Consider the following 25597-nt stretch of genomic DNA (forward strand, 5'->3'; position numbering starts at 1 on the left):
CACTCACTTCAAAATTTATCAGGAACGGGACTTGCTGCATGTTTTTCTGATTAAACTGAAGTTCATATCTACATAGGAATGATATAAGCGAACTGCCTTATCACAGCACAGAAACAGCACTCGTTAAGGTAGTAAATGACCTCCTATTGGCCTCTGGACAAGGTTGTGTAACTATATTTGTTTTATTCGATCTCAGTGCAGCTTTTGACTCCATTGATCTTAGTATTCTCCTTCACAATAGAAAATGTAGTAGGAATTAAGGAAACGACCCTCTCCTGGCTCAGATCCTATTTGACCGATCATTATCAGTTTGTAGATTTAAATGTTGATTTTTCTGCATGTTCTTAAGTGGAGTTTGGTGTTCCACAGGGTTCAGTTTTGGGCTCACTGCTTTTTTCTCTTCACATGCTTCCTCTGTGCAACATAATTTGTAAGCATGGTATTGGTATAAAGGAGGGAGGATCAAAAGAAAGGGAAGGAAGAAATGTTTACGTGCAGGTTCGGGGGCAGGGCCTAGCTGGCATGCTGACACATGGCTGGCGAAACACTCCCAGCTCTCTCTGGGCGCGGCTGGGATCGGAGGCCTTAATGCAGTCTCTCTTCGCAGCGTTTTTTCCTTCGGCGGTGGGGTAGAGAAGGCAGGTTCGGCGTGGGAGATAAGATGATTGAAGTGATTGGTTGCTTTACATCTCAGTTCCCCCTCATGTTTCCTTTAGGCTCTCCCTTTTAGTTATGATGTCATAGTTAGTCCTGCCGGAGTCTCTGCTTGCACTCTACAGTAAATATACATTCACATTATACATTATGTGACTGTGACCATACCTAACTGTTATCTATTCTTCTCTTCTCCTCTTTCTCTCCCTCTCTCTCTCTCTCTCTCTCCCTGTCTCTCTGTCAAGCTATACATGTTTCTCCTGAGTTGGCAGTGATCTAGAGCACTGGAGCCCCCCAGGGGTGTTTTCTGAGCCCCCTGCTGTACTCTTTGTACACATATTACTGTGTGGTCACTACCAGCTCCACCTCCATCAGTAAGTTTGCTGACGACACCATCGTGGTGGGCCTGATCTCTGATAACAACAAGACGGCCTACCTAAAGGAGATTAGGAATCTGGAGAACTGGTGCCAGAGGAACAACCTCCTCTAAATATCAGTAAGACAAAAGTAAGACTAAGCAGGAGAGGAACTACCAGACTCCCGTCATCAACGAGAGCCCAGTGGAGAGAGTGGACAGCCTCAAATACCCTGGTGTTCACATCACTGATGACCTGTGTCACATCAACACCGTGGTGAAAAAGGCCCGGTGAGACACGTGAGACACGTGAAGTCTCTCACGTGTCTCAGGTGGTAGAGACACGTGAGACACGTGAAGTCTCTCACGTGTCTCACGTGTCTCTACCACCTGAGACACGTGAGAGACTTCAGACTGCCCTCCAAGGTGCTCAGGAACATTTACTCCTGCACTATAGAGAGCACTCTGACGGGAAACATCTCAACCTTGCTCGGGAACAGCACCATGCAGGACAGAAGAGCTCTACAGAGGGTGGTGTGATCAGCAGAGCGCACCATCTGCACCAAGCTCCCTGATCTGCACTCAATCTACAGCAGGCGGTGCTGGACCAAGGCCAGGAAGATTGTGAAGGACCTCAGCCATCCCAACAATGGACTGTTCACTCTGTTGAGGTCAGGAAAGCGATTCCGCTCCCTGAAGGCCAACACAGAGAGACTGAGGAGGAGCTTCTTCCCGCATAGGATACGGTCTCTTAATCACACCACCACACAGTACTGACACACACATATGGTTTTACACACACACTGGACATTCTGGACATTCGTTTACACTAGTGGCCACTGCACAACTACACTTCATACTCATTAGTTAAATCACTCTATCACAAGCCACTTTAAATAAATCACTTTAAGCATATTTCCACTGCAGAAGACACTTTAAATATGTGGATTGCACAACGCTGAACATTACCATTCCTTTTTTTTTTTTTTACCATTTTATCTAACTTCATCCACACAAAAATGGCATAAATCTATATCTACTGTACTTTGTACAGCTGTTTTTTTGTTCTATATTTCTTTATATATTTTCAATATTGTGTATTGTGTTTTGTTGAACAGTTATTTTATTTTATTTTTAACTTTTATTTTATATTTTATTTTATGCTTTCCTAGTTAAATTTAGCTTTTATTTAATTTTCATATTTATTTCTTATTCATAGTCTTTTATTTCAAGGTCACGAGCAGTTGTCTAAGCATTTCACTGCATATCGTACTGTGTATGACTGTATATGTGACAAATAAAATTTGAATTTGAACATAACACACAGATAACACACACACAATTTGGGAACGCCAATTTTACTATTCTGCATGTCTCTAAACTGTTGGAGGGAACCAGAGCACCTGGAGGAAACCCACCATACACACACACAAGGTGGGATTTGAAACTGGACCCCGGAGGTGTAGAGCCACAGGATTAACCACTTCACCATTATGAGAAGAGAAGATTCAGAGCTTTTTAAATTACAGTAAAACTAAAGGAAAACAGTAAACAAGTAAACAAAACACAAACAGGTGAATTTTATGAATTTTATGTGTGTGTGTGTCCACCTAGGCAACAACACACACATACACACCATGCTCACACACACACAATCGCTCAAAAACAACCCGCTCACACACTCCACATTCTATGTCCGTATCGGCGTTCTGTAGTCTTCAAAGTTCTCTGTATCTGTATCAGTGCTCTAGAGCTTCGCAATTAATCGTTATTATCGATTAATTCAAATTTATGGTTTTTGGCGATGTTAAAAAATGAAAATCGATTTTACAGTTTCACTTTAGTTTGGCACTGCGAGCTTCTGTATTGCTGCGATAATAATTATCTAGAATAACCAGAACGTAAAGACTGGTGAAAGTGGTTAGGACTGTCGCCTTGCACCCCCAGGGTCCGGGTTCGATTCCCGGCCGGGTTCGATTCCCGTCTCTGTGTGCATGGAGTCTGCATGTTCTTCCTGTGCTTGGTGGGTTTCCTCCAGGTACTCCGGTTTTCTCCCACAGTCCAAAGACATGTAGGTTAGGATAATTGCCATTCCCAAATTGCCCGTAGTGTGTTAATGTGTGTGTGCCTTGCAATGGATTGGCACCCTGTCCAGGGTGTACCCTGCCTCGTGCTCTAAGCCTCCTGGGATAGGGTTCAGGTCCTCGCGACCCTGAATACAGGATAAAGCGGTGTAGAAAATGAGTGAGTAATCCCAAAAACAGGTGTGTATGTTGTACTGATTTCTGTTTTTCTAAAATAACAAGAAAAGTAAGTTTGCACGTTTAGTCTAAATAAGCAGTTCAGATTTGATTATATTGTTTTGCTTAAAAAATAAATCTTATACTCTCTAGTGTTTTATTAATTTTCATTTATTTTAAGAAAAATAATTGTTTTGAAATTGAAAACCTTTTTTTGTCTCAAAAAAATCAGAGATTCAATGTATAGGGCCTATCGCCCAGCTCTACGGTGCTCGGTATCTACAGTATATCAGCACTCTGTATCTGGGGCAGCGAGTGTCTCCAGGCATCAGGAGGAGATAGAAAGGAGGAGGAGGAGGAGGACAAGCAGCAGTACTTAACACCAACACTCAAAGTGTGAAGTCCTACAGTAGGTCTCATATCAGATCAGATAAACTGCCACAACGCTACATGCACTCAGCTGGTCAGATCTGTTCTATAATATACTGTACCACACTGTACTCTACTGTACTATACTGTCCTATACTATACTCTACTGTCCTATACTGTGCTGTCCTATACTATACTGTCCTATACTGTACTCTACTACTGTATATCACATTGCTCTATACTATACTGTGCTATACTGTATCTCACTGTACTCTACATTACCACACTGTACTCTACTGTCCTATACTATACTGTCCTATACTGTACTCTACTGTCCTATACTGTACTGTCCTATACTATACTGTCCTATACTATACTGTCCTCTACTGTCCTATACTGTACTGTCCTATACTATACTGTCCTATACTGTACTCTACTGACCTATACTGTACTGTGCTATACTATACTGTCCTATACTGTACTCTACTATATCACATTGCTCTATACTATACTGTGCTATACTGTATCTCACTGTACTCTACTGTCCTATACTGTACTGTCCTATACTGTACTGTCCTATACTATACTGTCCTATACTATACTGTCCTCTACTGTCCTATACTGTACTGTCCTATACTATACTGTCCTATACTGTACTCTACTGTCCTATACTATACTGTCCTATACTATACTGTCCTATACTGTACTCTACTATATCACATTGCTCTATACTATACTGTGCTATACTGTATCTCACTGTACTCTACATTACCACACTGTACTCTACTGTCCTATACTATACTGTCCTATACTGTACTCTACTGTCCTATACTGTACTGTCCTATACTATACTGTCCTATACTATACTGTCCTATACTGTACTCTACTGTCCTATACTGTACTGTCCTATACTATACTGTCCTCTACTGTCCTATACTATACTGTACTCTACTGTCCTATACTATACTGTCCTATACTATACTGTCCTCTACTGTCCTATACTGTACTGTCCTATACTATACTGTCCTATACTGTACTCTACTGTCCTATACTATACTGTCCTATACTGTACTCTACTGACCTATACTGTACTGTCCTATACTATACTGTCCTATACTGTACTCTACTATATCACATTGCTCTATACTATACTGTGCTATACTGTATCTCACTGTACTCTACTGTCCTATACTATACTGTCCTATACTATACTGTCCGCTACTGTCCTATACTGTACTGTCCTATACTATACTGTCCTATACTGTACTCTACTATATCACATTGCTCTATACTATACTGTGCTATACTGTATCTCACTGTACTCTACTTTACCACACTGTACTCTACTGTCCTATACTGTACTCTCCTATACAACACTCTACTGTCCTATACTGTACTCTAATGTATCTCACTGTACTCTACTGTTCTATACTGTACTGTCCTATACTGTACTCTACTGTATCTCACTGTACTCTACTTTACCACACTGTTCTCTACGGCCCTATACCATACTGTCCTATAATGTACTGTACTGGTACTGTGGCCTGTACATGCCTTATCTCCTTGACAGCTGTGTCTCTTGCACCCACAGTTCTGTGATAAACACGAGGCTGAGAGCTACGACCTTCTCTACTGCTGGTCCTCAGGTGCAGGTAAGGAAGAAGCAGGATGGTGTGAATTACTGTGTAGATATGTTTTAACTCAGACAGAACTTCCTGCATGCTGGTTTCAGCAGACCAGAAGGACACACACTCAGAAGCTCAGGTTCTATTGGATCATTAAAGAATCTTAGCTTCTAGTGAGGTGGCAGGGCGGTGTAGTGGTTAGCACTGTCGCCTTGTTCGATTCCCGGCCAGGCTCAATTCCCGTCTCTGCGTGCATGGAGTCTGTATGTTCTACCCGTGCTTGGTGGGTTTCTTACGTGTACTCTGGTTTCCTCCCACATTCCAAAGACATGCAGGTTAGGCTAATTAACGTTCCCAAAATTGCCCATAGTGTGAGTGTGTGTATGTACTGTACACTACCGTTCAAAAGTTTGGGGTCACTTGCAAATTTCTTTGTTTTTGTTTAGTGATTTATTTTCTACATTCTACAACAATACTGGGGATTTCAAAACTATAAAATAACACATATGGGATTAGGTAATTACGTAACAACAAGAGAAACAACAGTAAGTTGTTATTTTAAGACACAGAGGTCAGCCGTTCTGTAATAGTTCTTGCAAGAACAGTATTGTGTCAAGTGCATTTGCAAAATCCGTCCAGCACCATAATGAAACTGTCTCTCATGAAGGCCGTCCCAGGAGGGCGAGACCAAAACCTACCTCTGTCTCAGACCAGAAGTTCATTTTTTGGACGCCTTCAGCCTTTACAATGTAGAAAGAAATAAAAATCAGGAACCATCATATAAAGGATGAGTGAGTGAGAGGATGGAATTCTGGGAATGAATCTGTGTGTGTGTGTGTGTGTGTGTGTGTGTGTGTGTGTGTGATCTCAGCCGAGTTAGAAGGTCACTTTCTTTAGAAAATGGAGTGTTTATTCATTTGTGATAAGTCTAGACGGGAATTTATTATAATTTTATCTGAGACAAAAATCACAGATTCTCCATGAGTTTGTTAGAGCATGACAGATTTAGTGTCGGTGTGATCCAACACAGCCGAGAACAGTGTGTGTGTAAGTGTGTGTAAGTGTGTGTGAGAGATCTCGGATTGAAGCCTGAGAGTGTGAGTGCTACAGGATGACGGCGGAGTCACACACAGCTACAGATACCATATCCGTCATGGAGACGCGTGAAGGAAACACGCTAACAGAGTAAAAAATCTCCTCGAGATCACTGTAAAGTGCGCTTGCGCGAGTGTGTGTGTGTGTGTGTGTGTGTGGATCGGGCTGATTGATAGCGTGAGCAGAACAAAGTGGTGTTAGACGGTTAAAGGATCTTCACACACACACTCAGACTGGCGTGAACCTGACTGCCGGACTGAGGAACCGAGGAACACGCTGAGATCCTGAGGGACATCAGCGCTTCTGCTGCTGGAGGAATAAATTATACATCACAACACACACACTCTTATATTTCCGCTCACGCTGACCTGCAGGAGGCAGATAAAAAAGAACATCAGCGCGTTCAGGGTGAATTCTGGAGTAAAAGAATCATTAAAGCTCAGCACGAGGCTCTGATCCTCTCTTACACACACACACACACACACACACACACACACACACACACATTTCTGAGATTCATCTCTTTCTTTTAAATCATTTCTCTTCCCTTTAAATCTTTGGTTGTATAACACCTTAGAGTAATGATCAACAGTACTATTAAACACACACACACACACACACACACACACACATATAATGCTAACATGCTAATATTTTTATTTAAGATCCAAATCCATATATACAGTTACCTGGTCACTCATTGCTTTTCTTTAGCTAACTGTAGCTAGTACGTGCTAACGCGGCTACTGCCTATAATTGCACAGAGTAGTAACTATCGTAACATTAGCGCTATTGTTAGCGCTGCTAGCGTGCTCCTGTACGTGATTATAATACACAGTTCAATCGTGCTGTAGCGTTAGCGCTTAGCTAAGATAACTGCTTAGTAATTAACAGATGTTAAACACACTGAAGTTAAATACAGATGTGTTAAATCTTTCACTCTCTCTAACTTTCTCACTCAGAATCACACACACACACACACACACACACACACACACATGGTTAGATAAAAATATCAATGTTTGCATGCATTAGCACTGTTTGTTTCAGACTGTGTGTGTGTGTGTGTGTGTGTGTGTGTGTGCACATGCCAGACATTTTCACACTCTCGCTGCAGGACCAGCACGGAGCAGTAGGATGTTAGAGTGTTTGTAAAATCATCACAGCATGTAGAGGAACAGTGAGGAAGATTTATCACTATAACCCTCACCATCATCATCATCATCATCATCACCATAACACAGATCTGCAGACACATGGCCCATGACTGAGCGCGTGTAGGTCCAGGTGTCCTCACAGGGAGGCTTCAGGATTGGAGTGTTGGAACTTTGGGGATGTCAGTAATGTTTTGGGCGGCTGGAACGGATCATCTACATGTACATTAGTTCATGATCCCTGAAGACGCTGTGTGAGACGCCGACACTCGTCAGTTCGTCAGTCTGAGATCAGATGAGTGTGTTCTCAAAGCAGATGTGTGTGTGGGTGTGTTTAGGTGTATGTATGTGTGTAGGTGTGTGTGGGGGTGTGTGGGGGTGTGTATGTGTGTGTGTGTGTGTAGGTTTGAGACGCAGCCTCTTTATAATCAGACCTTCTGTAGCACATCCGTCTCCTCTGAGCTGAGGATCCCTCACGAGCTGCACTAACCTGATTACTGCTCTAACTGTGTGTGAGAGAGCGTTACTACTCAATAATGCAGAACTTCTGGGGATGAAGAGACAGAGAGAGAGACAGAGACAGAGAAAGAGAGACAGAGACAGAGAAAGAGAGAGAAAGACAGAGAGAGAGACACAGAGAGAGAGAAAGACAGAGAGAGAGACACACAGAGACAGAGAGACAGAGAGAGAGAGAGAGACAGAGAAAGAGAGAGAAAGACAGAGAAAGAGAGAGAAAGACAGAGAGAGAGACACAGAGAGAGAGACACAGAGACAGAGAGACAGAGAGAGAGAGAGAGAAAGACAGAGAGAGAGACACAGAGAGACACAGAGACAGAGAGAGAGAGAGAGAGAGAGAGAGAAAGACAGAGAGAGAGAGACACAGAGAGAGAGAGAGAGAGAGACACAAAGAGACACAGAGAGAGAGAGAGAGAGAGAGAGACAGAGAGAGAGAGAGGCACAGAGACAGAGAGAGAGGCACAGAGACAGAGAGAGAGACACAGAGAGAGTCTCACCACCACAAACACACACAGGAACAACTGCAAACAGTGTATTATCATAGAGACTATTCTAAATATTAGTGGAGCTCAGTACACTGCACACTCACACACACACACACACACACACACACACACACACACACTACTGCTGGACAAAGAACAAAACCAGAATAGAGATAGAGAGATGAGAAAGAGGAGACGAGATCTGTTACATCACACACAACGAGACTAAGAGCACAGCGCCCGAATGTGTGTGTGTGTGTGTGTGTGTGTGTGGTGTGTGTGTGTGTCTGTGTGTCATCATATACAGTTTGTAAAGGGCCCACAAACCCCAATCCCACAGGAGACAGGTCTTTCTCTCTGCGTGTAACACCAGGATGTAAGTTATAGGATCTGTGTCTCACTGACTCCGGATCAGAGTTTAGTGTTAATGTGTATCACAGTGTCGTGAGATCTGACCTCAGACCAGTCGGTCAGCCTGATCACCCGAGTCTGATTTAAACCCGTCGTGGTCTCGGTTTTGGATCGGCCCGTGGTGACGCTCAGCGCGCCGCACCGGTTTCACCCGCGTCAGCGTTCCTAAGTTTAAGGCGTATATATATTTAAAGCCAGGCTGATCATGTGATTAGACGATGATTTCCAACAACGTGTGTCTTCAGTTTCTAATCACGAGACTTTCAGACGGATTACAGTCTGGGATTTTACACGTTTCTGAGCCGAGTGTGTGTGTGTGTAAAAATAAATCTGTTCCTGTAGTCAGGTGTCCCAGCTGATCTGTGTGGAGATGTGGAGATGTTTCTCAGCAGCCTATTGACCTGCCACTCAAAGCTGTCATAAATAATTACCCCCCACCTAAACCTCCAGGTATCACTTGCGGAGCTCGGAGGTGTGTGTGTTTGAGGTGTGTGTGTGTGTGTGTGTGTGTTTAAGGTGTGCGTGTGTGTATGAAGTGTGTGTGTGTGTGTGTGTGTGTGTGTATTTCTGCACACTCTGGACCAGACGTTTGCCTTTAGTGAAAGAGTTTGCCATCCCAACAATGGACTGTTCACTCTGTTGCGATCTGGAAAGCGATTTCGTTCCCTGAAGGCCGACACAGAGAGACTGAGGAGGAGCTTCACCCTGCAGGAGATACGGTCTCTTAATCACACCACCACACCACACACCCCCAACACACACCACCACACCCCCAACACACACCACCACACCACCACCACACCACCACACCACCACCACACCACCACACACCACACCACCACCACACACCACCACACACCACCACACCACCACACACCACCACACATCACCACCCCACCACACCACCACACCACCACCACACACACCACACCACCACACCACCACACACCACCACACCACCACCACACCACCACACACCACCACACCACCACACACCACCACGCCACCACCACACCATCACACACCACAACACAGCACCACACCACCACACCACACACCATCACCACACCACCTACACCACCACACATTACCACACCACCACCACACCACACACCACCACCCCACCACCCCACCACCACACCACACACCACCACCCCACCACACCACCACCACACCACCACCCACCACCACCCCACCACACACACCACACCACCACCACACAACACCACACCACCACCACACCACCACACCACCACCACACACCACCACACACCACCACACCACCACCACACCACCACACACCACACACCACCACACCACCACCACACCACCACACACCACCACACATCACCACACATCACCACACACCACCACACCACCACCACACCACCACCCACCACCACCCCACCACCACCACCCCACCACCACCACACATCACCACACCACCACCACACCACACACCACCACACACCACCACACATCACCACACCACCAGAACCCCACCACACCACCGCCGCACCACCGCCACACATCACCACACCACCACCGCACCACCACACACCACCACCCCACCACACACCACACCACCACCGCACCACCACCGCACCACCACACATCACCACACCACCACACACCACCACACCACCACCACACCACCACACCACCACACACACCACCACACCACCAACACACCACCACACACCACACATCACCACACCACCACACACCACCACCCATCACCACACATCACCACACACCACCACACACCACACCACCACCCCACCACCCCACCACCACCCCACCACACCACCACCACACATCACCACACCACCACCACACCACACACCACCACACACCACCACACAGCACCACACCACCACAACCCCACCACACCACCGCCACACCACCGCCACACATCACCACACCACCACACACCACCACACACCACCACACCACCACCGCACCACCACACCACCACCACACACCACCACACACCACACCACACACCACCACACCACCAACACACCACCACACACCACCACACACCACACATCACCACACCACCACCACACCACCACACACCACCACACATCACCACACATCACCACACACCACCCCACCACCACCCCACCACACCACCACCACACATCACCACACCACCACCACACCACACACCACCACACACCACACCGCCACAACCCCGCCACACCACCGCCACACCACCGCCACACATCACCACACCACCACACACCACCACACACCACCACCCCACCACACACCACCACACCACCACACACCACCACACACCACCACACACCACCACACACCACCACCCCACCACACACCACACACCACCACACCACACAGGACTAATAACATCTTTTTAAACTCCCAACATTGACTGGTTTTGATTCATACACACTTGCACTATATATTTATATTTTTTATTTCTGGACCACTGCACAGGACACTTTAATAAGACACTTTAATATGTACTTTTATGCATATTTGCAAACCCACAGTCACTTCCAAATTTTTACAAATTTCTATTTTTTTCCTCTATATTTTGTAATATTTTTATTACGCCCTTATTTGTACAGTATATTTTACTAGTTAAATTTCTTTTCTATATTATTTCATATTTATTTCTTATGTATAAGCATTTATTTTTAAGGTCACCGGCGGTCGTATAAACATTTCACTGCATATCGTACTGTGTATGACTGTGTGTGTGACAAATAAAGTTTGAATTTAAATAGCCACAAGAACAAAGACGACTTCATCAACCAACAGCTTAGCTACATGAAGAACACTATATAGTACACACACACACACACACACACACACACACACACACACACACACGCAATTACACGTCATGTGAATGTGGAGTGTGAAGCAGCTTTAGGCTTTTGCTAATTAAAGGTTCGAGCTTCATTAGTGCAGACTTCTGACGAACACATTTACATTTCAAAGAGCCGCGAGAGGAACCGAGGACCAAAGACCAGCAGGAGACACGCAGAACTCTGAGGAGGAGGAAAAGAAATAACTCAGTGCAGGGAGGTGTAGACTGCAGTGTGGGGGTGGGGAGTGTGTGTAGTGTTAGGAGTGTGTGTAGTGTGTGTAATGTGAGGAGTGTGTGTAGTGTGTGTAGTGTTAGGAGTGTGTGTGTGTGTAATGTGAGGAGTGTGTGTGTAGTGTGTGTAATGTGAGGAGTGTGTGTAGTGTGTGTAGTGTTAGGAGTGTGTGTGTGTGTAGTGTTAGGAGTGTGTGTGTAGTGTGTGTAATGTGAGGAGTGTGTGTAGTGTGTGTAATGTGAGGAGTGTGTGTGTGTAGTGTGTGTAATGTGAGGAGTGTGTGTGTGTAGTGTGTGTAATGTGAGGAGTGTGTGTAGTGTGTGTAATGTGAGGAGTGTGTGTAGTGTGTGTAATGTGAGGAGTGTGTGTAGTGTGTGTAATGTGAGGAGTGTGTGTAGTGTGTGTAATGTGAGGAGTGTGTGTGGTGTGTGTAATGTGAGGAGTGTGTGTGTGTAGTGTGTGTAATGTGAGGAGTGTGTGTAGTGTGTGTAATGTGAGGAGTGTGTGTAGTGTGTGTAATGTGAGGAGTGTGTGTAGTGTGTGTAATGTGAGGAGTTTGTGTGTAGTGTGTGTAATGTGGGGAGTGTGTGTGTGCGTGTGTGTGTAGTGTGTGTAATGTGAGGAGTGTGTGTAATGTGAGGAGTGTGTGTGTAGTGTGTGTAATTTGAGGAGTGTGTGTGTGGTGTGTGTGTGTAGTGTGTGTAATGTGAGGAGTGTGTGTGTAGTGTGTGTAATGTGAGGAGTGTGTGTAATGTGAGGAGTGTGTGTGTGTAGTGTGTGTAATGTGAGGAGTGTGTGTAGTGTGTGTAATGTGAGGAGTTTGTGTGTGGTGTGTGTAATGTGAGGAGTTTGTGTGTGGTGTGTGTAATGTGAGGAGTGTGTGTGTGCGTGTGTGTGTAGTGTGTGTAATGTGAGGAGTGTGTGTGTAGTGTGTGTAATGTGAGGAGTTTGTGTGTAGTGTGTGTAATGTGAGGAGTGTGTGTGTGCGTGTGTGTGTAGTGTGTGTAATGTGAGGAGTTTGTGTGTAGTGTGTGTAATGTGAGGAGTGTGTGTGTGCGTGTGTGTGTAGTGTGTGTAATGTGAGGAGTTTGTGTGTAGTGTGTGTAATGTGAGGAGTGTGTGTGTGCGTGTGTGTGTAGTGTGTGTAATGTGAGGAGTGTGTGTAATGTGAGGAGTGTGTGTAATGTGAGGAGTGTGTGTGTAGTGTGTGTAATTTGAGGAGTGTGTGTGTGGTGTGTGTGTAGTGTGTGTAATGTGAGGAGTGTGTGTGTGTGTGAGTGTAGTGTGTGTAATGTGAGGAGTGTGTGTGTAGTGTGTGTAATGTGAGGAGTGTGTGTGTAGTGTGTGTAATGTGAGGAGTGTGTGTGTAGTGTGTGTAGTGTGTGTAATGTGAGGAGTGTGTGTGTAGTGTGTGTAATGTGAGGAGTGTGTGCGTGTGTGTGTAGTGTGTGTAATGTGAGGAGTGTGTGTGTGTGTGTAGTGTGTGTAATGTGAGGAGTGTGTGTGTGTGTGTAGTGTGTGTAATGTGAGGAGTGTGTGCGTGTGTGTGTAGTGTGTGTAATGTGAGGAGTGTGTGTGTGTGTAGTGTGTGTAATGTGAGGAGTGTGTGTGTGTGTGTGAGTGTAGTGTGTGTAATGTGAGGAGTGTGTGTGTGCGTGTGTGTGTAATGTGAGGAGTGTGTGTGTGTGTTGTGTGTGTAATGTGAGGAGTGTGTGTGTGTGTGTGAGTGTAGTGTGTGTAATGTGAGGAGTGTGTGTGTGTGTAGTGTGTGTAATGTGAGGAGTGTGTGTGTGTGTGTGGCGTGTGTGTAGTGTGTGTAATGTGAGGAGTGTGTGTGTAGTGTGTGTAGTGTGTGTAATGTGAGGAGTGTGTGTGTAGTGTGTGTAATGTGAGGAGTGTGTGTGTAGTGTGTGTAGTGTGTGTAATGTGAGGAGTGTGTGTGTAGTGTGTGTAATGTGAGGAGTGTGTGTGTGTGTGTGTGTGTGTAGTGTGTGTGTGAGTGTAGTGTGTGTAATGTGAGGAGTGTGTGTGTAGTGTGTGTAATGTGAGGAGTGTGTGTGTAGTGTGTAGTGTGTGTAATGTGAGGAGTGTGTGTGTAGTGTGTGTAGTGTGTGTAATGTGAGGAGTGTGTGTGTAGTGTGTGTAATGTGAGGAGTGTGTGTGTGTGTAGTGTGTGTAATGTGAGGAGTGTGTGTGTGCGTGTGTGTGTAGTGTGTGTAATGTGAGGAGTGTGTGTGTGTGTAGTGTGTGTAATGTGAGGAGTGTGTGTGTGTGTGTGGCGTGTGTGTAGTGTGTGTAATGTGAGGAGTGTGTGTGTAGTGTGTGTAGTGTGTGTAATGTGAGGAGTGTGTGTGTAGTGTGTGTAATGTGAGGAGTGTGTGTGTAGTGTGTGTAGTGTGTGTAATGTGAGGAGTGTGTGTGTAGTGTGTGTAATGTGAGGAGTGTGTGTGTGTGTGTGTGTGTGTAGTGTGTGTGTGAGTGTAGTGTGTGTAATGTGAGGAGTGTGTGTGTAGTGTGTGTAATGTGAGGAGTGTGTGTGTAGTGTGTAGTGTGTGTAATGTGAGGAGTGTGTTGTAGTGTGTGTAGTGTGTGTAATGTGAGGAGTGTGTGTGTAGTGTGTGTAATGTGAGGAGTGTGTGTGTGTGTAGTGTGTGTAATGTGGGGAGTGTGTGTGTGTGTGTGTGTGTGTGTGAGTGTAGTGTGTGTAATGTGAGGAGTGTGTGTGTAGTGTGTGTAATGTGAGGAGTGTGTGTGTAGTGTGTAGTGTGTGTAATGTGAGGAGTGTGTGTGTAGTGTGTAGTGTGTGTAATGTGAGGAGTGTGTGTGTAGTGTGTGTAGTGTGTGTAATGTGAGGAGTGTGTGTGTAGTGTGTGTAATGTGAGGAGTGTGTGTGTGTGTGTAGTGTGTGTAATGTGAGGAGTGTGTGTGTGCGTGTGTGTGTAGTGTGTGTAATGTGAGGAGTGTGTGTGTGTGTAGTGTGTGTAATGTGAGGAGTGTGTGTGTGTGTGTGTGTGTGTGTGTGTGTGTGTGTGTGTGAGTGTAGTGTGTGTAATGTGAGGAGTGTGTGTGTAGTGTGTGTAATGTGAGGAGTGTGTGTGTGTGTGTAGTGTGTGTAATGTGAGGAGTGTGTGTGTAGTGTGTGTAATGTGAGGAGTGTGTGTGTAGTGTGTGTAATGTGAGGAGTGTGTGTGTAGTATGTGTAGTGTGTGTAATGTGAGGAGTGTGTGTGTAGTGTGTGTAATGTGAGGAGTGTGTGTGTAGTGTGTGTAATGTGAGGAGTGTGTGTGTAGTGTGTGTAATGTGAGGAGTGTGTGTGTGTGTGTAGTGTGTGTAATGTGAGGAGTGTGTGTGTAGTGTGTGTAATGTGAGGAGTGTGTGTGTGTGTAGTGTGTGTAATGTGAGGAGTGTGTGTGTGTGTGTAGTGTGTGTAATGTGAGGAGTGTGTGTGTGGTGTGTGTGTGTAACAGGCGGTTGCCTAGTTATGGGCTCCCAGCCAGCGGGGGCGCTGTGGGAAGCTTCCTGTTGATTTTATAAACGAAGAAGAAAGGCTAGGCTAGGCTAACAGCTGCGACCACACGGCTAAGGCCTCATACAACCCAAATGCGGGATCTTTTACGTCCGAAGCACATGTAAGTGTGTTTGTTTAGTTTATGTTTGTTTAGTTTATGTTTGTTTGTTTAGTTCTTGTTTGTTTGTGTGATGCATTCACAGCCATTCCTCTTGCTCTGCAGGAGTGTTTTTGTTTCGTCTCCCTTTCCTCTCTGTTTGTCTGCTGTACCCCTGTGTGTAAGCGCATCACGGGCCTTTTTTGCGATTTTTTTTGCGTTTTCAGATTTCACACACAGTAAAGCTTCTAACCAATCAGAGATGAGACAGAAATCTGGCAACCAATCAGAAGGCAGAAGGGGGGGGGGGGTCAGGAAAGCTGTGCTGTCTGCCCTAACCTCAAACCACTTCCTCTGTTGTATTTCTGGTGATGGAGCAGCGAGCTGGGGTCCGATCTTCATACGTCACGTGACACAGCCGAGATGAAGTGACACATCTAAGATGAGATTATGGTGCTAATTACGATCCGGCTAAGTCGGTTCTTCGAGCTCACCTGTTGTTGATGATTATTGTAGCTGGATTGAGTTGTCTAGGATTATTGCGCGCTCATGCGTTGGTTTAAAAGGCGATATGATCGACAGTAGAAACACTGATCACAAGCCCTCTAATTGGTTGACGAAATGGAAAAAGAGCGGCTCAACTTTTTTTTTAACATGTGTTATGCGCTGAAATGCCCCCCTGCCATGGATTGCCCCCCCCCCCCCACACACACATAATTGCTATCAAATATTATATTAAAACATAAATTCATAAGTTAATGGTTTACAAATACAACATGTATACTTTTATATTGTTTATATTGTTTATAATAAAATTAGTTTCATCCAATTTATCATTATAAAATGTTTATTGTGATTATATATAAATTCTTATTTGCATATTTTTATGACAAACCCCTGAAAAATAAACGTGTTACAAAATAAACATTATAGAAGAATTTGTGTTAATGGTCTTGACGGCTGTCTTGTGCCGAGGGTTTATTATAATAGTAATATCATATTTGATAATAATAAACCTATGAATTTATGTTCATATATAATATTTGATAGCGATTATGTGGGGGGGGCAGTCCATGGCAGGGGGGCATATACTTTTCCTTTCCCACGTGAGTCAGTTTGCGTCAGTCGTGCTCTTTAACCAATCAGATGTGACCTCGCCATTTCAACCAATCACAACCCGGCAGGAGCCTAAATCCTGTTTACATGAAATAAAGCTGCTCTCGAGCAGGTTCAAGCTTACGGATATGTTGCTATGACAACAAATGTGAGAAAACAATCCAAGATCAGGGGGATGGGGTGAAGGCTCCTGAGCTCCTCTGGTGTTTATCAGGACATCATGCTCTAACACACGAGCTCCATCACAACACTGCTACATGACCAGTGTGTGTGTGTGTGTGTGTGTGTGTGTGTGTGTGTGTGTGTGTGTGTCTGGGTTTGGGAACACTGTTGACAGTAAAGGTCAGTAATGTGGAGCAACCAGCTTAGAACCTCCAGGGAGACACAGGGGGCATAAACTGTCTGTCTGTCTGTCTGTCTGTCTCAGTGTGATTTAAGACAGTAATGTGTGTGTGTGCGTGTGTGTGCGTGTGCGTGTGTGTGTGTGTGTGTGTGTGTGTGTGTTTACAGCTCTGAGCTCCGGTTCCTCACGTTACAGACAGTGTGTGATTGCACACAACAAGAGCAATAAGAGATTGATCCTCACTGCACAGCTAACACACACACATTCACACACACACACACAGAGTAATGAGAGTGTGTAGAGTGTGACTCTGTGTTAACACTTTACACACAGCCACACTGATGGACCGACTGTGCTTCTGTCTGCTCACTTCTTCTTCACGAGGTCATGGCCGGTGTGTGTGATACCGCCACCTACTGGACAGGAGTGTGTGAGATTGACAGGAAAGAGTGTGTTGAGAACATCATAAGTTCACCTCCTGTGGTTTATACAGGACTAATACGAGTGTGTGCTCATCTAACTCAGGAGCTGCTATGGAATTATGGAGTGTAGAAACCCAGAGAGGAACATCATCACTCAGAGAGAACGTGAGTGACGTGTGATGGAGTAACAGAGTCTCCAGGGCAGGATGATAGAACTGAAGAGGGACAGAAGACAGCAGCCATGGGGACGTTTTGGCAAAAAATGGAAGAATCGATCGGAATTCAGACGTGGACGTCTCACAGAGGGTGGAGCGGACGTCCGGGACACGTGAGACACGTGAGTCAGTGCTGAAGCTGTAGTGAGTCACAGACAATAAACTGAAGGATCGGGCTTGTAAAATTGTTTACACTCGAGACTCGACAGCACCGAGCCGACTCTCACGTTCACACTCACAGTGAGACGTAAAAATCACGTTTTCCCAACAGATCCCGTCTTCTGTATCATGATTGGTTACGAGGATTCAGTCTCATCTACAATCGTTCAGATTCTCACAGACGAGACAATCCTGTGTTTAGAGCCGTCACGTCTGGAGGGACAAACCTGATTATTTAAGGAAGTTTAAACCAAATCATAAAAATAAAGGAGTGAGTGTTAGAAGGATCAGCTTCCTGTCTGCGTGTTTCTCACCCAGTCTGAACGTGTTTCTGGAAACGTCTTACTGATGCTCCACACACTGAAGTTCTCATGTGACTGAGTGTTACTGTAACACCAGCGCTGATGCATTAGCACTCGGCACATCAGATCTAATCAATAAATTAATAAGTAAAACCTTTTTTAGACATTTTAGTTCTTTAAAACATATTTAGTTGTTTATTTTTATTGCCTACTGGTGCAATAAGGCATTTTGTAAAAGAAGACAGTCGATGTTTAAAACAATGAAATCGCTCGAGTCTTGCCAGAGAGAGTGTGTTATCTACGGAGTGGGCCCAGGTGTACTGTCTTTGTTTTGTGTTTAAGTTTCTCCATACTGTTTGTCACTTAAGTCCCGGGCCTCCATCGTGTCCCACGTGCGCTTACGGGAGGACATGTGAGGTTCCTCATGGTTTCTGTCCAGGTTGTCGGTTGTGCAGTTAAAATCTCCACCCAGAATTAAAATATCAGTGGACTTAATGACGTTGTTTAATTTGTCTAAAAACATCTTCCTGTCTACTGCCTTGGTGGGAGTGGACACACAAATAAACACAAAGACTTCATTCTTATAAAAACTTCCTTTTTAAAAGCCTCCTGTTTAAAAATTCTTCTATTGTATAAGAGACGAGTCTGATCGCTTTATCAACATTATATACAAACACGGCAACAGCACTGTTCATTCACCACACTGTTCACCACACACTCCTCTAAACTCGCCGAACACACCACACACACACACACACAAATGTATTAAATGTCAAAAAATGTAAAAGACGCCAATCGCACTCACACGCTCTGCACTTCACACTCACTTCCCTGCCGTACATGCGCAGAGACACACACACACACACACACACACACACACACACAGAGACAGAGATTCTCGCTCTGCCATTAAACCGCACCACACACACCCTTAGGCCCTGAACAGATGTTAGCCACTTAGCTTAGCATTTATCAGCCACTTCTGAAGCTCACAGCTGACACAATACGTGTCTGATGCCCATGATTATGCTCCGCCCACTCACTGAGGCAGCCAGTCAGAACAATGCTCGTTCATCATCAACCCGATGTCGTGTGCATGTGGGCGGAGTCAGATGAAGCGCACGGCTGCGAGCCGAGGACGAGCCGAGGGTGACAGTGTTACAGGGAAAGAACTGAGCTGCTTATAACTCAATAACACCACACTCTGGCCCTTAGTGTGTGTGTGTGTGTGTGTGTGTGTGTGTGTGTGTGTGTGTGTGAGAGAGAGAGAACATGGATGTTTCTGGTCTCCAAACCGCTCACCGTTCCCACTAGCCCCGCCCACTCCAGTTTGGGACCCTCCTACACCACGTCAGCGCTCCACAGTGCGACGCCCGAGCAGGACACTTCAGGTTCAGAACCGACCCGCAGTGTGTGAGTTCACACATCGATCCAGCGTACTGTACCTGTGACTCATTCCCATTTCAGTCGTTAAACACTCCAGGTGGTGTGTGTGATCATTAGTGTGAAGATGACATCATCACCCTCAGCACAGTGAGTGCTCACACACTTCACACACAGGAACCCAGCGAAGAGGAAATGCAGAGTTCCAGCCTCACCTGATCTCCGGTCTCGCCGACGGTCCGATCACAACGTCCTGTCTGACGCGCTGGTCCTCAGGAAGAACTGTGTCTCATACACGCTGTCTCCCGCGCTCGCTGTCTCACGCGCTCGCTGTCTCACGCGCTCGCTGTCTCACGCACGCTGTCTCACGCACGCTGTCTCACGCACGCTGCGTCTCTCTGATCCATTCTTCACTGGAGCGAAATGTGACTTCAAAAACTGCAAAGGAGACAGAATGTAAAGAAAAAGAGGAAGAGAGAAGGAAAAGAGGAATGAAAACAACGTTAGTAAGGTATTTTAGGAGGATATTCAGTTTTTTCTTGTTGCGTTTTTCACTCTTTCCCTGCTGGTGAGAAATAGAACTGCGCTTGTTCAGGTTTAATAAAAGAGAGAAGTGATAGAGCAGAGAAAAATAAAAGGATGGCTGGATATAAGAAGAGAAGTACGAGGACATGTATCTGTAAAGTTAAAAAGAGCTGAAGGAGAGAGATGAGAGGACAAGAAGAGAACCGGGAAGCGAAAGGAGATAGAGAGAACCCACTGGAGAAATAAAGGCAAAGAGAAACGATAAACAGGAAGAGATAAAGGGAGAGGAGGAGTGTGATGGAAACAAGCCGGGGGGAAATCTGTACGGTGGCCAAGTCATGAATTCAGTAAAGTGACATAAATAAGGACTGACATGTGGAGAGAGAGAGAGAGAGAGAGAGAGAGACAGATGAAAAGAAAGAGACAGAGAAAGAGAGAAAGAAAGAGAGATGAAGAGTGAGAGAGACAGATGAAGAGAAATAAGAGGGAGAGAAAAAAGAGAGATAGAGAGAGACGGCAAGAGGGAGAGTCAGAGAAAGAGTGAGAGAGAGACAGATGAAGAGAGAGAGATGGGGGAAGAAAGAGAAAGACAGCGAGAGAGAGAGACGGGGACAGAGAAAGAGAGAGACGGAGGGGAGAGAGAGAGACAGAGGGGACAGAGAGAGAGAGACAGAGGGGAGAGAGAGACGGGGGAGAGAGAGAGAGAGAGACAGAGGGGAGAGAGAGACGGAGGGGAGAGAGAGACGGGGAAGAGACATATCTCTCCATCATTCCGTGACTAATCGCTGTGGCAGCATGACTGAAGCAGGATGGAGGGATGAGAGAGAGAAAGAGTAAAGGGGAAAGCAAAGAGAGAAAGTCATGGATGAAGAAGGGATGAAGGGATAGAAGATGATCAGAGAAATGTGAGATGGAGGGATGGAGGTGACTGGAGGGAGTGAAAGACAGAGTTAAAGCCTGAGTGGAGGAGGAGAGAAAGAGCCTGAGATGGTGTAGGAGGATTTGTGCTCAGCATAATGCTGTTGTCCCTGGCAACGGCCACCTTCTCCCCTGTCTCACTCTCTCACTCTCCCCTGTCTCACTCTCTCACTCTCCCCTGTCTCACTCTCTCACTCACTCCATATCACTCTCATTGTCCCACTCTGTTTCTGTCTTAATCCATCTATATCACTCTAATTGTCTCAGTCTCACTCTCTTGCTCTGTCCATCTGTCTCACTATCTCTCTGTTTTATTCCGTCTCACTCACTCCATCTTGCTGTCTCACTGTATACTAATAACTTATACCACAAACCTCTGCTGCACATGTCATATTAACAACACACTATATGTCCATAAGTATGTGCACCCCGGCCCAACCCCCGATCTCCCTGTGTTTGCTGTTATTACACACTCCAGTCTGAAGTTCTGTATGAAAAAAAATGTATTATTATTAATAATAATAATAATAATAATAATAATAATAATAAAGAGGTGAAGAACAAAAATGATTCATCATCATCATTATCATCCACTGGATTGGTGAAACCTCTGACGGTTCCTGATTAATGTGAGGTTTCAGTAAGGAGTTCTCAGCTGAACACACACACACACACACACACACACACACACTGCTCAGTCAGTAACACTGTATCTATAAAAATTAATGTGATTATCAAGTTGTGAGTTTTTACATCAACACATCATGTAAAGTAACAAAAGTAGTTAAATAAAATATTTTTATCAGGTGTCTGTAAATTCCAGTTAGAAGTTTTCAGTTTTTTCAGTTTTTTCTGACGTCAACTTGGTCAGATGTCCCTGTGAAGAAATCATCTCCTAAGGTGTGAGATCTTCTCACGCTTCTCTCTGATCCTATACAGCTTTAACTCATTCCATCATCGTCTCCTCCGTCTCCACTTTCCCTCTGATTCGCTGGAATCTGCTTAAAGATCTGAAAATAACCGCACGTGACGGTAAAGTGGGAACCGGATCCTGTGGAGTGGAGACGTCTGAGTCACGTCAAATCTAATAACACCCTGAGAAATCATCTTTTCTAAACAAGATTAGGGGTGTGTGTGTGTGTGTGTGTGTGTGTGTGTGTGTTATGGTAGGGGTTGGTATGCGTGCCGATGCTGAGTTAAATGTTTTTGATAAAATGTCTGTGTGTGTGTGTGTGTGTGTGTTTGAACCTCAATGACTGGAATCACTGTGAGATACATGTAGAGGAACCTATGGAGAAACACTCAGACCTGCAGCCACGCCCTCTCAGTCACCATCTGCAGCTGGAAATGCTAACTGTCATTACTTCATTCATTACTTTTCTTTACTGGTCTTAATTTCTCTTTAATGACCTTTATTGGACTTTACTGGTCTGTACGAGTCTTTATTGGACTTTACGGGCCTGCACTGGTCTTTAAAACTGGTCATATTAACATCAATTAACATCTCCTGTTACAGCTGACATTCCAGCCTCCTAACACACAGTATGAGTGCAGATCAATCCCTGCTCTCCATTATCACCCAGATGAGGATGGGTTCCCTGTTGAGTCTGGTTCCTCTCAAGGTTTCTTCCTATTACCATCTCAGGGAGTTTTTCCCTCAGCACCGTCACCCTCGGCTCGTTCATCAGGGACGATCTGATCATTCTGATTCACACACATTCACATCTAATACACACTTATATAATCCTTTTAATTTTAAAAGCTGCTTTGAGACAATGACAATTGTTAAAAGCGCTATACAAATAAAATTGAATTGAATTGAAAAAAAAAAAAGGATTTTACCAGTCTATACTGGTGTTTAATGGACTTTAATGGTCTGTACTGGTCTTTAATAGACTTTAATGGTCTGTACTGGTGTTTAATAGCCTTTAATGGTCTGTACTGGTCTTTAATAGACTCTAATGGTCTGTACTGGTCTTTAATAGACTTTAATGGTCTGTACTGGTCTTTAATAGACTCTAATGGTCTGTACTGGTGTTTAATAGCCTTTAATGGTCTGTACTTGTGTTTAATAGCCTTTAATGGTCTGTACTGGTGTTTAACAGACTTTAATGGTCTGTACTGGTGTTTAATAGACTTTAATGGTCTGTACTGGTGTTTAATAGCCTTTAATGGTCTGTACTGGTCTTTAATAGACTCTAATGGTCTGTACTGGTCTTTAATAGACTCTAATGGTCTGTACTGGTCTTTAATAGACTCCAATGGTCTGTACTGGTGTTTAATAGCCTTTAATGGTCTGTACTTGTGTTTAATAGCCTTTAATGGTCTGTACTGGTGTTTAACAGACTTTAATGGTCTGTACTGGTGTTTAATAGCCTTTAATGGTCTGTACTTGTGTTTAATAGCCTTTAATGGTCTGTACTGGTGTTTAACAGACTTTAATGGTCTGTACTGGTGTTTAATAGCCTTTAATGGTCTGTACTGGTCTTTAATAGACTTTAATGGTCTGTACTGGTGTTTAATAGTCTTTAATGGTCAGTACTGGTGCTTAATAGACTTTAATGGTCTGTACTGGTGTTTAATAGTCTTTAATGGTCTGTACTGGTGTTTAATAGCCTTTAATGGTCTGTACTGGTGTTTAATAGACTTTAATGGTCTGTACTGGTGTTTAATAGCCTTTAATGGTCTGTACTGGTGTTTAATAGATTTTAATGGTCTGTACTGGTGTTTAATAGACTTTAATGGTCTGTACTGGTGTTTAATAGCCTTTAATGGTCTGTACTGGTCTTTAATAGACTTTAATGGTCTGTACTGGTCTTTAATAGACTTTAATGGTCTGTACTGGTGTTTAACAGACTTTAATGGTCTGTACTGGTGTTTAATAGCCTTTAATGGTCTGTACTGGTCTTTAATAGACTTTAATGGTCTGTACTGGTCTTTAATAGACTTTAATGGTCTGTACTGGTGTTTAACAGACTTTAATGGTCTGTACTGGTGTTTAATAGCCTTTAATGGTCTGTACTGGTCTTTAATAGCCTTTAATGGTCTGTACTGGTCTTTAATAGACTTTAATGGTCTGTACTGGTCTTTAATAGACTTTAATGGTCTGTACTGGTGTTTAACAGACTTTAATGGTCTGTACTGGTGTTTAATAGCCTTTAATGGTCTGTACTGGTCTTTAATAGCCTTTAATGGTCTGTACTGGTCTTTAATAGCCTTTAATGGTCTGTACTGGTCTTTCATTTAAGTTATAAAACTGATGAAGCTCAGAAGAATTTGAAAGTCCTGTGGTTTCAGCACCACATTTAAGTCCACAACCTCTTGTTTATACAAACAGCAGTGCAGGTGAACTTTGACCTTTGACCCCACCTCTCCTGAGAGCCCAAGCGCCTGCACTCTGCCCCAGAACAACAAACTACAACTTCCAGTAAAGATTAATTACAGGGATGCAGCAGTTGTTATCTTTGGCAAAACGAATGTAAATATTTCTCATGTCAATAAAGCACCTTTGAATCTAAATCTTACAGTCATGTGACCAGAGGAGTCATGTGACCAGAGGAGTCATGTGACCAGAGGAGTCAGGAGTTCACTCACTCAGTGTTTTTAACATCACACACTGTAGTGAAGTTACACACGGCACTGACACGGGTTTCAGGACCATGACCTCTCGTCACTCCTTCTCTCTCTCACACACACACACACACACACACTTTTGATTGGTGTGTGTGTGCTCTGGAAAGTGCACGTAGCAACACTTACTTTGCTAATCTAACCTGAGAACAAAGCCGAAGCTAAACATGTAAATTACACCTGAACACATATTTGGGTGTTTAGACGCACGTAGTCTGTCTGTCTGTCTGTCTGTCTGTCTGTCTGTCTGTCTAGACGCTGATGCAGATTCCTGTACTGGAGTTTACGATGTGTATCTTTGGCTTGTTCATTATCAGATCTGAGGAAATGCCCCACAGGCCACACCCACATGTCGCGTCTCTGTCTGAGAGAACTATAAGAGCGTGGTCACATGACCGCAGGGTCCGAGTGTGTAACGTGTGAAGGATCTCTCAGGAGCTTCTTAAGCACAAACAGGAGGATCAGCTTCTGCCAGAGATCAGACGGAGACGTGACAGACGTCATCCCTCGCAGCCACGCCCCTTCAGAGGGACAGCAGGCGGAGGGTCACAGCACGAGGGTGTGTGTAGCCCCTATGTCAAGGTCACAGGGAAGGGTCCGAGTCAGTACCGCCAGGGGAGACGTGACCCTCCGTGACCCCTCCGCGATTTTATAATTATTATTATTATTTTACCCTCCACACTTTATACCATTACACTGAAGGAATATCAGACTCACTGTGTGTGTGTGTGTGTGTGTGTGTGTGTAGGTGTGTGTGTTCTTTCTTAACAACTTAAAATCAGTTTTCTGCTCTGCCCTCTCGTTCCCCTGTGAGACCCCGGGGTGCGCTCTCGCTCTCTGAGGAGATTATTTTCTCCAGTTCTCTCCTCACTTAACCACACACACACACACACACACACACACACACACACACACACACACACATTAGACAGTGTTTGAATGCAGAGGGACATGTGCCAGCTCTTTTACTCATTGTTTTTTCATCTAGCCTTCACCCT

At 44.6% G+C, this 25597-nt stretch overlaps 1 protein-coding gene across 1 annotated transcript in view; it reads right to left on the minus strand.

The window, feature by feature from the left end:
• LOC128517029 (protein phosphatase 1 regulatory subunit 29) overlaps window positions 1–19839 on the minus strand; it is a 31251-nt gene extending 11412 nt beyond the window's left edge. Inside the window, exon 1 of the mRNA XM_053490770.1 lies at window positions 19742–19839. The gene's annotated coding sequence lies outside the window, so the exon portion shown is untranslated. The remainder of the gene's footprint in view (window positions 1–19741) is intronic.
• Window positions 19840–25597: the final 5758 nt, after the last annotated feature.

Source organism: Clarias gariepinus, unplaced genomic scaffold (assembly GCF_024256425.1).
Source record: "Clarias gariepinus isolate MV-2021 ecotype Netherlands unplaced genomic scaffold, CGAR_prim_01v2 scaffold_32, whole genome shotgun sequence".
NCBI classification, from domain to species: domain Eukaryota; kingdom Metazoa; phylum Chordata; class Actinopteri; order Siluriformes; family Clariidae; genus Clarias; species Clarias gariepinus.